Below are 15,752 nucleotides of genomic sequence, written 5' to 3'. Positions count from 1 at the left end.
GGTCCCCCAGGTCCCCCTCCACCCCCTCACACCGCCTCCCTGCGCCTATTAACTCATCAGTCTCGCTCCGAGCCCGGTGGTTGCTTACTTGGCACATGGTAAGTGATTGATACTGTTTAATGACCGAGTGAAAAGATAAGATGGTCTGGTGTTTCACGGTTTTTGCTCTAAAATTCAATGGTGGTAAGTTTATGTGTGTTTTAATAAGAACCTTTCTGTAAAAGTTAAGGATCTAGAAAAGCGGACGGCGTCTGATGTCCACGTTCCCTGACCCAGCAGTCCCACGCCCAGGTATTCATCCTCTGGAGCTACGTTTTTCATAATCTGAAGCTCATTTTAGTGGGTCGTGAAATCATTTAAGTGGATAAAGATCAGAATTTGTGAAACACGAAGTAACAGAATAGAAAATATCAGAATGTGTCTCAGATCACAGGATTTTTGCTTCATGAAACTCCCCCCCCCAGTTTTATACACACACAGATGTGTGTCATGATGTAAAGCGTCATTCCTCAGTATGAGTCATGTTCAAAAAAGTTTGAAAGCCACTGCCCTAGATAAATTTTCATACTTATACGCAAGTAGACGTGTACAAGAAGGTCTACTGTAATACCAAAAGCTCCTTCGTGTCCGTGAAGGAGAAAGGTAAATTATACAGCAGTCATAAAATGGAACACTGTACAGTGGTGGATGAAATAGTTTTGTGTTTCAACACAAATGCGTCTCAGTGTTGTGCCAAAAAAAAAAAAAAAACAAGTTGCTGAAGAATACTGTGTGACATCATCTGTGTAAAATTCAGAATCTAGTGAAGCAAAGCTGTTGTTTAGGGACGGATACATGGGCATTAAAAGTAGTAAAGAAAAAATGTAAAGAAATTACCATAAAAGCCAAACTAGTGGTCATCTCCTGGGGGGGGAAGAACAGAGGGGTCATGAGTGTGAAGGGACCCACTAAGTGCTCCTGGGATGCTGGAAATGCTTTATCTCCTGACCCTGGGTAATGATTACGTGGATGTTTGCTTTATAACTCTTTGTTAAATGATACATATAAGGTTTTTGTGTTAAATTTACCCCCAAATATATTAAAACATGGGTGTCACTGAATGAAGAAAACTGAAGCCGGCGCACTAAATTTATTATTCATATTTTCTGACTTCTTTTTAGAAAAAGGAAAGTCTTGATTAAGGAACTTAATAATATTTTATTTCATAAATTCCGTGGTGGACACATCAGTAGTCAGTAGGTTATTTTTTTATATGTTTTTATACCTTAAATCATTTTTAAAATTTTTAAAGTATTTCAAAGAAAATTAAATCATTTGGTGTGTTTGCTTTCCAAAAAGCCATGTTTACATATTTTGTACAAAACTGGAATTGTATTTTAGAGAGTAATTTAAACTAAAATCAAATTCTATTATGAAAAATTTAAATACTGAAAAGTGTATAAAAACGTAACACAACTTCACAGACCTTCACTGAGAATTTAAAAATGCTAACATGTTGTCATGTTTACTCGATGGTTTCAGTTCCTCAGTTGCCGTTGGCCACTTTTCAATGTTGAGTAGCCACATGTGACTTGTATATTTTGCTATGTTATTTTATATTATGTTACACCATATTATAGAACAGAATATTTCCATCATTGTAGAAATTTCTATTGGAAAACATTGTTCTAGATACAGATCGTTTGTTATATAAACTTGCAGATATTAAACTGCAGACATAATCTTTTCTTTGTTTTTTGTGTCTTATGATATTCGTCTCTACTATTAATGAAATATATTCTGAAATTTTTTTCTGAAGTTTTTAAAGTTTGTATTTTGTCCACATTTAATTTTCATTTACCTGAGATATATATTTATGAGAGGTCTTCAAAAAGTTCATGGAAGATTTGTATTATCTTTTAATGCCATTTTTCCATGGACTTTTTGAAGTACCCTCACATGTATGTATATGTGTATACATGTATGTATGATTAGCTCATTTTCTTTTTCCCATATGGAAAGGCAATTGTCTCAGCCCCAGTAATTTGCAGTGCCTCTTCTGTCATATACAATACCCAGATATGCTTGGCTTATTTCTGCGCTCTCTATACTGGTTGTTTATTTGTTGTCTGAAAACACTACAGATTTTCATTTACTCTTGCTTCATGTGTAATATACAAGGGTACTTAACAAAATTCATGTAAAGATTCATATTTTTAATTCTATTAATCTTTTAATTCTATTTTTCCATGAACTTTTTGAAGTACCCTTGTATTGTTCAGTTCTAAGAATTAAAAACAAAAATTATTCAGGACTAGCTGGTTAGCTCAGTTTGTTATAGCGCAGTGTTATAATGCCAAGTGTTATAATGTCAAGGGTTTGGATCCCCATACTGGCCAGCTGCTGGGAAAAAAAAATTATTGTGATATTTTTTCTTTCCTTATGTGACTTTTAGGAGTAGTCTCTAGCTTCAACATAGGTTTTGTGAGTTTTCCTTTTGTTACTGATTTCTAATTTGCACTGTAGTCAGCAAGTGTCTGTGCTATCGATTCTTTGAAATTTGAGAATTGCTTTATTGTCTCAAGTTAAAGATCCTCGTATGATCAAGAAGAAAGTATACTCAGACTCTTGGAGCAAGGTATGTATGTACCTTATATATATCTATATATACCCACTACACACACACACATTCTGTCTCTAAGTTTTGACTTTCATCAATTTTGTAAAATTTTGTTTATCTTTTTCTCCCATTTAAAAAAAAATTCTTTTCTTTAGGAACTATGATTAGACTTCTGTTAAACTTTCTCACTCTTATGTCTTCTAATCTAGCTTTTATATATTTTATATATTTTCTTATACATGTTGAATTCTAGAAAAGTCCTTCAGATCTACAAGTACTTCAAAAAGTTCAACTTATCTTTTAATTCTATTTTCCCATGAACTTTTTGAAGTACCCTTGTATATTCTGATTTTGTCTAATTACATTTCTTCTCTAAATTGAGCTATAATTTGTGTACAACAACAAACACAAAAATAAAGTGTGTGGCTTGATGAAATTTACATATGTAGGCATTGTGTGATCACCACCCAGATAAAGATATGAAACGTTTCATTTCTACAAAAGTTCCCTCCTGCCCTTTCCTATTGAAAGAGCTACTCCCTACCGCCAGTCAACTACTCTCCTGATTTCTATCACCACGGATTATTTTCAAGTCTTCTTAAGCTTCATATAAACAAAATCATACAGTTTATTCTTTTGCTCACGTGTTTTTGAGACGTTTTCATGATGCATGTGTAAGTATTTTTGGTTTTTTATTTTTGTTTTATATCAAAGGTTAGCAAACTATGACCCATGGGCCAATTCCAGCCCACTGCATGTTTTCATACACAAAAAATTTTTTGGGAACGTAGCCATGCCCATTCAGCAAAGTTGAGTAGTTATTATAGAAACCATATGCCCCACAAAGCCTAAACTATTTACTAATCTGGCTGTTTACAGAAAAAGTGTGTTGACCCTTCTTCTATAGTATTGCATTATGTGGTTATACCAACAATTTATTTATCTAGTCTCTTGTTGATGAACATTTAAGTTGTTTTTAGTCTTGAGCCATTATAAATTAAATTGTTACAAATGTTCTTGAAACTCCCATTGGTGGATATACATCTCTCAGGTATATACTGAGGAGCTGAGTTGATGGTCTTTGGGTAGGTTGGTTGCATTTCCATGAACATTGATAATATTGAACATTTTTTGTCTTTATTGGCCATTCACATTTCTTTTGTAAAGTGCTTGTTGAAATCTTTTGCCCATTTTTTTAATTAGGTAATCTTTTTGTTAATGATTTTTAATTTCTAATACAATCTGGACAGGAAAACCTTTGTCAGGTTCATGTTTGCAGATATTTTCTTCCCTGAAGTTTACCTGTTTATTCTCTTAATGGTGCCTTTTGATGAACAGAATGAGTTCTGTGAAGACCAGCTTATCAGGGTTTTTTGTTTTGTTTTTGGGTTTTTTTGGGGGGGAGGAGCATAGGGGTAGAGAATTAAGGCAGTGGGGAAAGGAGGTTAGTGCTTTTTTGCCTCCTGCCCATAAAATTTTGGGGCCAGCTGGTTAGCTGACTTGGGAGAGTATGGGGCTGATAACACCAAGGTCAAGGGTTTGGATCATGGTACTGGCCAGCTGCCAAACAAAAAAAAAAAAAAAAAAAAGAAAGAAAAATTTTCTTTCCATCCTCAGTTTTGCCCACCTCAGGGTCTTAAAGACATTTGCCTATGGTTTCTTCCAGAAGCTTTATAGTTTTAGTTTTCACAGCTGGCTCCATGATTATTGCCAGTGGATTTTTGTGTATGGTGTAAGGTGAGGATCAAGGTTTATATTCCATATGGGTATCCAACAGTTCTACACACTTATTGAAAAAATAAATAAAATTAAAAAATAAACAACTTTCTTTTTCCATTGAATTCCAGTGGGACCTTTTATTGAGTCTGTTTCTGGACTTTATTCTGTTCCACTTGGACTATTTATCAATTCCTGCATCAGTATCATACTTTCTTAACTACTGTAGCTTATTGTAAGTCTTGACATGATACTGTAAACCCTCCAAATTTTTCTTTTAAACAATTGTTTTGGGCATTTCTTCACATTTCCATGTAACTTGTAGAATGAGTTTGTCAGTGTCTTAAAAAACGTCAATGTCTACCAGACTTTTCACTGGGATTACATTGAATCTACAGAATTTTGGGAAAATGGACATCTTAACAGTATTGAATCTTCCAATTTATGAACATGGTATAGCTCTCCTTTGAGTTAGTCGGTTACTCTCAGCATTGTTTTGAGTTTTTCAGTTACAGGGCTTACACATTGTTAACTTTATTTCTAGGCATTTGATTTTTTTTTTTTTTTTTGATGCTATTATAAATAGTGGGATTTTTTTAAAAAAATTATTTTCTAACCATGGTGCTTCTATATAAAACATTGTTTATTTTTGTATGTCAATCTTGTATTTTGTGACCTTGCTAATTTCACTCATAGTTGTGGTAGTATGTGGGTTTGGGGGGATTTTCTAAATGCACAATTATGTTATATGTAAAAAAAAAAAAAATTAAATCTGCCTTTTCAATCTCTATTCCCTTTTTCTTTTTCTTGCCTTATTGTGCCAGCTGGGACCTCCATAACAATATTTAATACAAGTATTAAGAATGGACATTTTTGCATTTTCCTCATCTTGAGGGAATACCTCAACATTTCACTATTAAGGATGGTGTTTACGGTAGGTTTTATGTAGATGCCCTTTACCAGATTGAGGAAATTTTCTTCTGTTCCTGGTTTACTGAGTTTTGTTTTCACAAATGGGTATTGAGTTTTTAAAAACATTTTTTTCTGAAATAATTTTAGATTTACAGAAAGTTGCAAAGATATACAGAGTGTTCCTTTATACACTTTGTTTGGTTTCCTCTAATGTTAACATCTTACATAATCATTGTACAGTTATAAAAATTAAAAATTTAGTTTTCACATACTGTTAACTAAACTATAGACTTTATTCAGACTACCATAGTTTTTCCAGTAATGCCCGTTTTCTATTCCAGGATTCAGTTCATATACTACATTGCATTTAGTTGTCATGGCTCCCTAGTTTACTCCCTAGTTTACTCCCTAGTTTACTCATGACCTTGCCACTTTTGAAGAGTACTAGTTATGTATTTTATAGAATGCTCCTCAATTTGGGCTGGTCTCACAATTAGGCTGAGGTTATGAATTTTGAGTGAAGAATATAGAGATGTCATGCTCTTCTCATTGCATCATATCTAAGGGCACATGATCCCCCCATCAGTAGTGATGTTCACCTTGATCACGTAGTTAAGACCATTTCTGCAAGGTTCTCATTGTAACATTACCGTTTTTACCCCTCTCTGTATTCTATTAGAAGAAAATCCATGTTCAAGGGAAGGGAACAGTATTAAATAATTTGTGGGCACATTTAAAACCACCACAGAAATTAATATTTTGAGGGAAATATTTTGAAGTTGTACAAATATCCTATTTTTCTTTATAGTTTTGCCACTGATTTTAGCATTCAAGGATCTCACCTGAAATAGTTATGGTATTCTAATACTGATTTTCCATTTTCTTCATTCTTTCTCCATTTATTAATTGGAATTCTTTAAAGAAGATTTGTCCTCTTTCCATTTATTTATTTATTTATTCCATCTTTTATTTATATCAGTATGTATTTATGGATATTTCTCTTAGTCTTTGGGTTATGATCCAATACCATTGTTATTATGTTGCTTAAACTGTCCCAGCTTTGGCATTGGGACTTTTTCAAGTTGGTTTCTTTGTCATTTTGATGGTCCCCCCCCACCCCCCGTTTTTGTTTTTTTTTTAGCATTTCCTTACTGTCTGGCACTGTGAGATGTTCCAAGCTCATTTAATATTTTCCCTGCACCAACCTTAGAATCAGTCATTTCTCCAAGAAGTCATGAATCTTTTTTATTGGAGAATGGTATTTAGAAACCAAGATCTGGGTGCGAGGTGTGCTTGTTGCTACTGAGCTGTCACTGTTTCTAGGCTCTCTCAGCAGATAGAATTAAGAATTATATGTATGTATATTCAGTTTTGAATTTTGTCAATTGCTTTTCCTGCATTTATTGAAATTATCATATTGTTTTTCTTAGTCTGATGATATGAATTACAAATTTCTAACATTTTAAAGGATGCTTATCTAGTATTTCTAGATGCTTTTTTACAAGGTTTTGTTTGTTTTAAAAATATCTAGCTGTCTGTATTACCTGAACAAACCTTAAGATAGATCTATAATACCCTTCAATATTTTGTAGGGCACAACCTTCCTTTTGCTTTTCTACTGAATTGTCTTAGCTATTTGGGACCTTTCCCATTCCTTATGAATTTTAGTAACAGTTTATGAAGTTCCATGAAGAATCCTCTTGGGATTTTTATAGAAATTGCTTTGAATTGATAGATCAATATGAGAAGAATGGGCATATTTGCAATATCCAGTTTTTACATTCATCTTGCATGTCTTTTTTATGTCCTTCAATAATATTTTATAAATACTGGACTTATACATATTTTGTTACCTCTCTTCCTAGATAAATCTTTGTGATTTTTGTCGCTACTGTGCATGATTTCTCTGTTTCCTATTATATTTTCTTTTTTTTTTTTTTTGACTGGTAAGGGGATTTCAACCCTCGGCATGGTGTGGTCTGCACCACGCTCAGCCAGTGAGCACACCTGCCATCCCTATATAGGAACTGAACCCGCGGCCTTGGCACTACCAGTGCCACACTCTCCCGAGTGAGCCACGGGGCTGGCCCCCTATTATATTTTCTAATCAGATGATTATTACTTTGTAAATAAAATTAGATTTCTACTTATATAGACACCAAATTTGCAAGAAATGGAAATTTTACTATTTTCCTTTCTCATCTTTATACCTCTTATTCTTTTGTTTTTGTGTTATTTCACTGGTTAGGACTCCCAGTGAGATGAAGAAATAGTGGTAGTGACCATGGACCTTCTCGTCATCTGCCTGACTGAAATAGGGGTACTTCTCTCACACCGAAGCTTAGGATGATGTTGTTTCTGGGTGTTTAAAGTTCTCTTCTACTTCTAGTTCTCTAAGAGCTTTAAATCATGAATGATATTGAATTTTATTAGGTACATTTTCTGAATCTATTGGATTCTGGAGCCAGACTGCTTGGATTCATTTCCTGGTTCTGCCTCTTTGTTCTATATGGTGTAATCTGGGGCAATTACTTCTCTGTATCTCAATTTTCTCATTTATAAAATGTAGATAATGAGTATCTACCAAATAAGGTTGTTGAAGGGATTAAATGAGTTAATACATAAAAAGGGCCAAGAATTGTGCCTAGCTTCTAGGAAGTATTCATTTTTTTCCTTTTTTTATTTCTTAATGTGTTAGGTTATTCTAATTTAAATTACTTTAATAATTATACTAATTATTTAAATACTAAATCAGCTTGTATTCTTAACCTTACACATATTTATATGATCTGGATTTATTTTACTGTTTTAATTCTTTTCATATAATATTCATGAATTATTAAGTGACTGTTCTTTTGCTGTAGCAAAGGACATAATGAATGATAGATTCCTAGAATAATATTGCACAAGAGCTTAGCAACTGAGATGGCAACATTCCTGACTTTCTGGAGCGATTTATATCTGAGTCTTTTGATAAGCGAGAGATAGAGATAGCACTTGCATGAGCAAATCAAAACTTGGCACATATTGTGGAAAATGGACACTCAACAGAAAGGAAGCGTGATCTTAGCTTTTCTACATGTTTCACGTTGTATTATTAATACATTGTATTATTTAATGTGCATGGAGGGCTTCAGTATTTGGAATATTTGAAAAGATTCATTCACCAGCGATGTACTGAGCACTTTCTATGTGCCAGCCAGGCAGTGTGTTTGCCGGGTTGGGGTACATGCTTTGGGGCACATCTTTGCTCTTGAGGAACTTATGGTTCTGTCAGGATCATTTTGAAAGTTGAAGGCAGGCCTGCTTGTATCATTTAGGGAAACTCAATATCTGTTTATTCTTTAAAAAATTGATAAAATTGAACTTTATAATACCTTTCCTATCTGTTTCTTTCACTCCTATCAGCACCTGGGTTTAGGCCCTTGTCAGTCCTATGCTCTCTCTCCCTGTTTTGAGATTTTCCTTTTCCTTCCTATTATGTGTAATGACCTCTGGGGTCAGTTGCCTGAAAAGGATCCTTCAGTGGTATTCCAGTGCTTGAGAGAAGAGATCCGTGGCTTCTTAGCCTCACAGTGGTTCTTCTCTGTCTGGTCCCAACTTGCTTTACTGGCCTTCTAGTCTGTTACTTCTCAGAACTAGTCCAGTGGTACAGGTGGTCCTCACCACTCATTAGTCCCTGAAGATTCACTCCACTGCTTTTGCAGCTGTGTTCTTATTCATGCCATTTCTTTCTGCCTTAAAAGCATTCACTCCAACTAATTTTCAACAAAAAATCTCCAGGCCCTTTTCAGAAGATACTTGCTCTACGATCCCACTAGCTAGATAGGAACCCTATAATTTGTAATCTATAGCCCTTGTAAAATTCTTACCTTTCATCACCAGTCTTTATATCTCAGTATCATATCCAGATGGTCAGGTTCTTAGAGATAGGGTTCAAGTGCCTAGCACGATACTTTGCATACACAGAGCTATTGCTAAATAGCTACCACTATGAAGTACCTACTATAATTGTGCTACAGTTTTGCAAAGTAAGTATTATTATCTCTGTTTTAAATTGTGAAGAAACTCAGTATCAAAGAGATTAAGAAACTTGCCCAACACCATATAGTTAGTAAGTGGCAAAACTGGTTTGTGTGACTCAAAAGCTCTTGCTCTTTCTTTATGTGGTACTGCCTTGGTGCTAAAAATAAAGAAATAGTTAAATAAATAAAATTATTGAACAGAAGTATTTATGGTAAAACACACAGAGAAATTGCTTTGCTTTCATGGCCAGTTTGCTACTTAGAGTCTTGGCTTTTGGTGACCACGCTAGTTGCTGTGAACTAACTGGTGTGCTCCAACTTTCTTTGGATTTTCCAAGTTTTTATTTTAATGATAGGGTTTGAATATTCTAATTTTGGAGGCTTTTGGGGGATCAGACAGTTAGAAACTTAACCATACTTTGCTTGGTGTCTTATTTGTAAGTAGAAAATTTTACATTTGCCTAATAACCTTTAGTAGGCAATGGATAAGGTAAAAAATAGTCTACTTCTCTTTTACAAAGTACGTTTTCTATTGAGGTATAAAATACATGGGGAAAAAAGCATATAAGGTCTGCCAGTCTTAAATGTACAGCTTGATTAAATGAAAAAATGTATGTTACACAGGTACATGTATGTACACCTGTGTATGTACACCTGTGTATGTACATCTGTGTAACCACAACCTAAATCAAGATAGACAATATTACATCCATCCAGAGAGAAAAAATCCCCTTGTACACCCCACATGTATATACACCTGTGTAACCACAACCTAAATCAAGATAGACAATATTACATCCATCCAGAGAGAAAAAATCCCCTTGTACACCCCACAGCCAGTACTTCCCCGAGACATCATACTCTTTCTGATTTCCATCACTGTAGGTCAGTTTTGTCTATTCTTGAACTTTAAGTGTAACTAAGCAGTATTTACTCTTTTCTGTCTGGTTTCTTTCATTCAGCCTAAGTTTTTGAGATCTGTCCTTGTTGATGCATGTATCAATAATCTATTCTTTTATTTTTTTTTTTCTGAGTAGCATTCCATTGTATCCATATGCCACAATTTGTTTATCCATTCTGCTCATATATGTGTGGGTTGTGCTCCAGTTTGGGCTCTTACAAATAGAGTTGCCATGAATAGTCATAGACAGGCCTTTTGGTGGACATTTGCAGTATTTCACTTGGGAACATATCTGGATTAGAATTGTTAGGTCATCAGGTAGGCATACATTTAGTTTTAGTAAATTCTTCCACTTTACCAACAGTTGGGGAGTAAATGTACACTCCTACTAGCAATGAACATTGTAGGTGTACTTCCAGTTTTTCACCAGCACTTGGTATTGTTATTCTCTTTCATTTTAAGTCCTCTGGTGGATATGACATGATCTCTTTTTATCTTCTAATGATGTCTTTTCAATAAGCTCTTAATGAAATCCCAGTTTATCAGTTTTTTAATAGTAGGTGTGTTTTATGTCCTGTTTAAAAAATATTAGTCTATTCCAGTCATAAAGATATTCATTTTTCCTTAACCTTTTTGGTTAACACTTATTCATAATTATACATGCAGAGATCACAGCTCTGTGATAGAAGGCTCTCCCAGATCCACTTAACAAGAAGTGTGCCAAATAGTAATGGGTCAGCTGCTTCCATGGAAGAAATATCTAGACCTTGTTAAAGTGCTTGTCACGTCACCCAGGGTTTCTTCTTTGTGTGGCCATTGTAATCATAACAGTTGGGAGGGAATGAAACCCTAAATCAAGAAAGTTTTTTTTTTTTTTTTCTTAAAAGATGACTGGTAAGGGGATCTTAACCCTTGACTTGGTGTTGTCAGCACCATGCTCACCCAGTGAGCAACCGGCCATCCCTATATGGGATCTGAACCCGTGGCCTTGGTGTTATCAGCACCACACTCTCCCGAGTGAGCCACGGGCCGGCCCTCTAAATCAAGAAAGTTTAAAGAAAACTGTGACTCAGCAGGCCTATTGGTAGAGTGGACTGTGGTGGAGGGTGACCATCTGAAACTTCTTTGGTCTTGGTTAACTCCTAATAAACATCCCTCATCCTTCATATTTTGAAAAAGAGACTGGAGGTCTAGATTCCAGTTCTGTTTGTTTTAATTTTGTGATTGGCTACCATCAATTTAGCCACTGTTATACGTTTTTCATGGGAATACTTAGTATTACTAGACCTTGAAACAAAGGTCTCTATTTGATATTTAAAGTTTGGGCACACCAAGTGTTAAATTTCTTTCCCTTTTTCATCCCTGGGAAAGATATTATGAAATATCTAGGAATGGTGACCTAACTTTCTTTCTTTATTCTTCAGGCAAAAAAGTAAAAAATTTTTTCTGATAAAATCTTTTCATTTCAGAAACACTTTATATAAGCATATATATCATAATAGTTTTAAGATTTTAAATGGTATTAATTTCATCTGACAAAATATATTATCAAGTAGCTTAAGATATTTAACTTAGAATACATTCACTTATTTATTCAATGATTATTCATTTATAGGAGGTAGATGTAGTTTTCAGTTTTGACCAAAAATGGTTCACGTATGGAATCCAAAGTAAAGAAATCTGTTTAAATTCTGCAATTTAGAATCATGCATATCCTTGATGGTTTTAAGTCACTTCTAAAATTAGTTTAACATTTACCTCCTTTCCCAAAGCAAAGCAATCAACAAAACAAAACAAAAAACACCATAACAACAAAGCAAAAAACAAAAATAAGGCATCATTTATTGTAGTGTTTGATATGAAAAGGGAAGCTCAATATGTGCATACATATATCTATATAATACTGAAATTTAACTTTTTAAATAACTTTAAGGATAAATTAAAGACTTAAGTACACTATTTATTGAGGAGTTACACATTTCTTCCATCCAAAACAAGATTTGAGGATACCTAAATGCTCTGTCTCCAAATACAGTCACACTGGCATTAGGGCTTCACCATATGAGTTTGGGGGAAGCGTGGTTCAGTCTATAGCATTCTGCCCTCTGGCCCTCCAAAACTCATGTCTTTCTCGCCTGCAAAATACATTCACCTCATTACAATAGCCCCAAGAGTCTTAATCCATTCCAGCTTGTGACCTTCCAAGAGTTATCTTTATAACTGTATAAAGTACGTCATCATCTTTCTGGAAGGTTGCGAAGTAGTTAGTTCTTGTAACACTGCATAATCTGAAATGTCGGAAATCTTTTCATTCTCCTTCACTTCTTCTTGAAAACTGAATAATTCTTTTCCGAGCTCCTCTCTTTTCTTGAAATACCTTGCCAGATGAAGCCAGTAATAACCAATGCACACTTCAAATGCTTTCTTTACTTACCTCTTCTCTTAGAGCTCCAAGTTCATTAGGCAGGAGATCTACCTCCCAGGGCACCAGAGGCAAATGTTTTCCCGAATATGTTGCCACTGTGTAAAATATATCACCATCTTTCTGGCACTTAAGATAAGTTTCCTCACTAAACCAAGGTCATATATTTTAGGTTTTTGCTAAAGCAACATCCTACTTCTGGAAATAATTTCTATAGTCAGGATGGGCTAACATTATTCTGTGCTAATGAGCCATCCCCAAACCTCAATGGCTTCACTCAAAAAGAATTTATTTTTCTGCTCACACTAAATGTTCATTGTGGGTTTGCTGGATACTCTGCTCCACACAGTCTCTCAAGCCTATGGATGTACCACCGTCTTGTAGTTGTACACTTTCTGGAACACTTGGTCTTCTTGGTTGTCATGGTAGGAAAAGAGAATGTTAAATGGTCTTGTGCCAGTAATTGACTATTTATTAATAGCCTAGGACTAGTCCAATGCCCTTGCCTAACTATAAGGGGGTGGAGTTCAAGCAGGAATGGAAAAAATTGTACCATACAGCTAAAAATTTAGAAGTTATAAATTAAACTAACTCTATCTTTCCTTGACAAATTTAGCTCAGTACCTGGAAAACCATGTCTGAATGTGGAATTCCTGGAACATGCACCTCCAGAACATGGCAGTGTGGGGTGAGCTGGCTCCAGACTCTGACCTAGTTTCCCTTCCCTTCTTGTTCTAGGCCCCATTCTGCACCATGCCTTCATTCAGCTATATCCACACTCCCTGCAAATAGCCACCCTGTGGGCCTAGGGCTGCATGTACCAATGGCACAATCTGCCCTCAAAACCATGGATCTGGGAAAGAGCCTGTGCAGTCCCTGATAGCAGGCTTGAAGCTATTTGGACAAGGAATTTCATGATTCTAGAACTTGGAACGTAGTCTAGGTGAGGGAGCCTGGGCCTGGATGGGTACATCTCCTTAGACCCTTGCATTCCTCACCCTAGAGAGAATAGTGCAGCTAGAGAAGGGCCAGAACAGAGCACAGGTCCTAAGGCAGAGCCCCTCTTGCCCAGGTTTAAGGACAGTACTGAGCAAGTGCAATGTCTGTGTGCCTACAAAACCAGACTGGGATATGGGGTGAGCACACAAGTCCGTACCACAACTCATGCATACTAAGGTCTTCCTAGGTAGAGCTAGGGAGGGAAAATGGCCTGATTACCAAAATCGGAGATCATGTCTTGACAGTTAACATTCTCATTATGAAGCCCCATTATGATCTATAAGTCAGTTTCTGATGTGTTTGTCCATAGCAAATTTGTATCATTTCTAGGTTTTCTGACCTCAGGAGGTAAGGGGACTATGTCATATCTCTCAAGTGAGGCATATTCCCCTCTTTTCACCATCTAATGGGAAGAACTCAGAAACAATGAGATATAACCGTCACAAAGGGCAGGCAGCCTGGGGCACAGAATCTAGGTGATCAAAGGTCAAATGCTCTATCTACTGCTTATTAACTGATGTTGGGAAAGGTTTTATTCTTTCTCAGCCAAAATTTTCTTTCTTCTACAAAGGGGATAAAACCACCTATTCTCAGGTTGTTGATATAATTAAATAATTTAGACCAAGTGGTCAACACAGAAAATATTCATAGGTAAAGCAAGGTCCTTTTTCAAAATCAAAAATAATAAAAAAAATTCTAATTTAAGATTAATATTTTAATTATTGAATTATTTTAATAAGAGATTTAAGGCAGGGAGGATGACATAAGAGAGGAAAGAAGTGAGGTCCCTGGAAGATGAAGTCTGTAATATCCTGAAAAGAGTGCTTTGGGGCAGCTCTGGGCTCTTACATATCTCCAAGGGAAGATATGTTTTTACTGTCTCAACTTGGTAATCTTTCTTGAGCCACAGTGTCTTGATTTTAAAAGTGTTTCGATGACCTGATAAGTCTCCTTTGATAGAATGGTAGAGATAAGAGCCAGAGGAATGGGTTGGAAAGTAAGAGATGAGGAAATGGAGATTATCCAGGTTTTCAGTTCCTTTCAGAAGTTTGAGAGGAGGTGGGAATATAGTGGAAGCTGGAGGCCAATGGGAGGTCAATGAAGGTTTTGGTTTTTTTGAAGCGGGGAAATACTTGAGCATGGTTGTATGTTGGGAACAAGTATCTCTAGTGGAAGGGAGAGGATGATAATGTAGAGGAAATTTTAAGTGGAGAATTGGAGCTGGCCTCTGGTCTAGGAAGGGTGCATCCTTCTATGGGAGGAGGGAAGTTTGCAGGTTTAGAGTTGGAAATGTGAGACACCCTATCCAATAGCTTTTATTTTCTCAGTGCAGCATGAAGTGAGGATGTCGGAGAGACATATGTACAATTATTGGGAGTGGAGAGGGCAGTTGGAAGTTAGGAGAGAAGGTGTGAAATGACCAAAGAGTGGGGAAATGTTGCAAAGTCGTTGGGCAGTCTCTAGAACCCAAATAAGTCCAAGTTGACAGAGTCAGAGTGTACGTACGTATGTGTATGTGTGTATACATGTGTACATATACATATATATACACACACACGTATATATGTATATATATACACAGAGAGAGAGATTTATTATGAGCAGTTGGCTTGCGTGATTATAGAGGCTGAAAAATCCCATGATCTGCTGTATGCAAGCTGTCAGGAAAAACCGGTGGTATAATTCTAGTTTGAGTACGAAAGCCTGAGAACCGGGGGAGCTGATGGTGTAAATCCCAATCCAAAGTCAGGAAAAGTCCGATGTCCCAGCTCAAGCAAGCAAGCAGGAGGCAAAATGGGTGAATTCCTCCTTCCTCCACTATTTTGTTCTATTCAGGCCCTCAATGGACTAGCTGGTTCCCACCCATTGTGTTGGAAAGGGCAACACAATGCTAATGTCATCCACAAGGACCTTCGTGGACACGCTCAGAAATAGTGTTTAAGCTGGGCACCCATGGCACTGTCGAGTTGACACATAAAATTATAAATCATTGCATCACACTCCCCAGCTGTGAGAACCCATCTCTGAACTCTTCCTCCATCTCTACTGCAGTGGCCTTTCTGGTTTATTGTTTCTGTACATTTTTAATATCTCCTGAGGCACTCTCCAGTCACACAGAGCTGCCTATCTCAGCTTTCCAAGTTATCTCTGAGGTACCCATTTAATTATTTGGTTAGT

At 36.1% G+C, this 15,752-nt stretch overlaps 1 protein-coding gene across 7 annotated transcripts in view; it reads left to right on the top strand.

Moving 5' to 3' along the window:
- The window catches only part of PLAGL1 (PLAG1 like zinc finger 1), a 63,543-nt gene that overhangs the window by 942 nt on the left and 46,849 nt on the right, over positions 1-15,752 (top strand). The gene's annotated exons all lie outside the window — the stretch shown is intronic.

The sequence above is a fragment of the Cynocephalus volans genome, chromosome 5 (genome assembly GCF_027409185.1).
Source record: "Cynocephalus volans isolate mCynVol1 chromosome 5, mCynVol1.pri, whole genome shotgun sequence".
NCBI lineage: Eukaryota > Metazoa > Chordata > Mammalia > Dermoptera > Cynocephalidae > Cynocephalus > Cynocephalus volans.
Note: the sequence above shows the minus strand (reverse complement) of the source record. Positions and strands in the feature narration are given on the sequence as shown.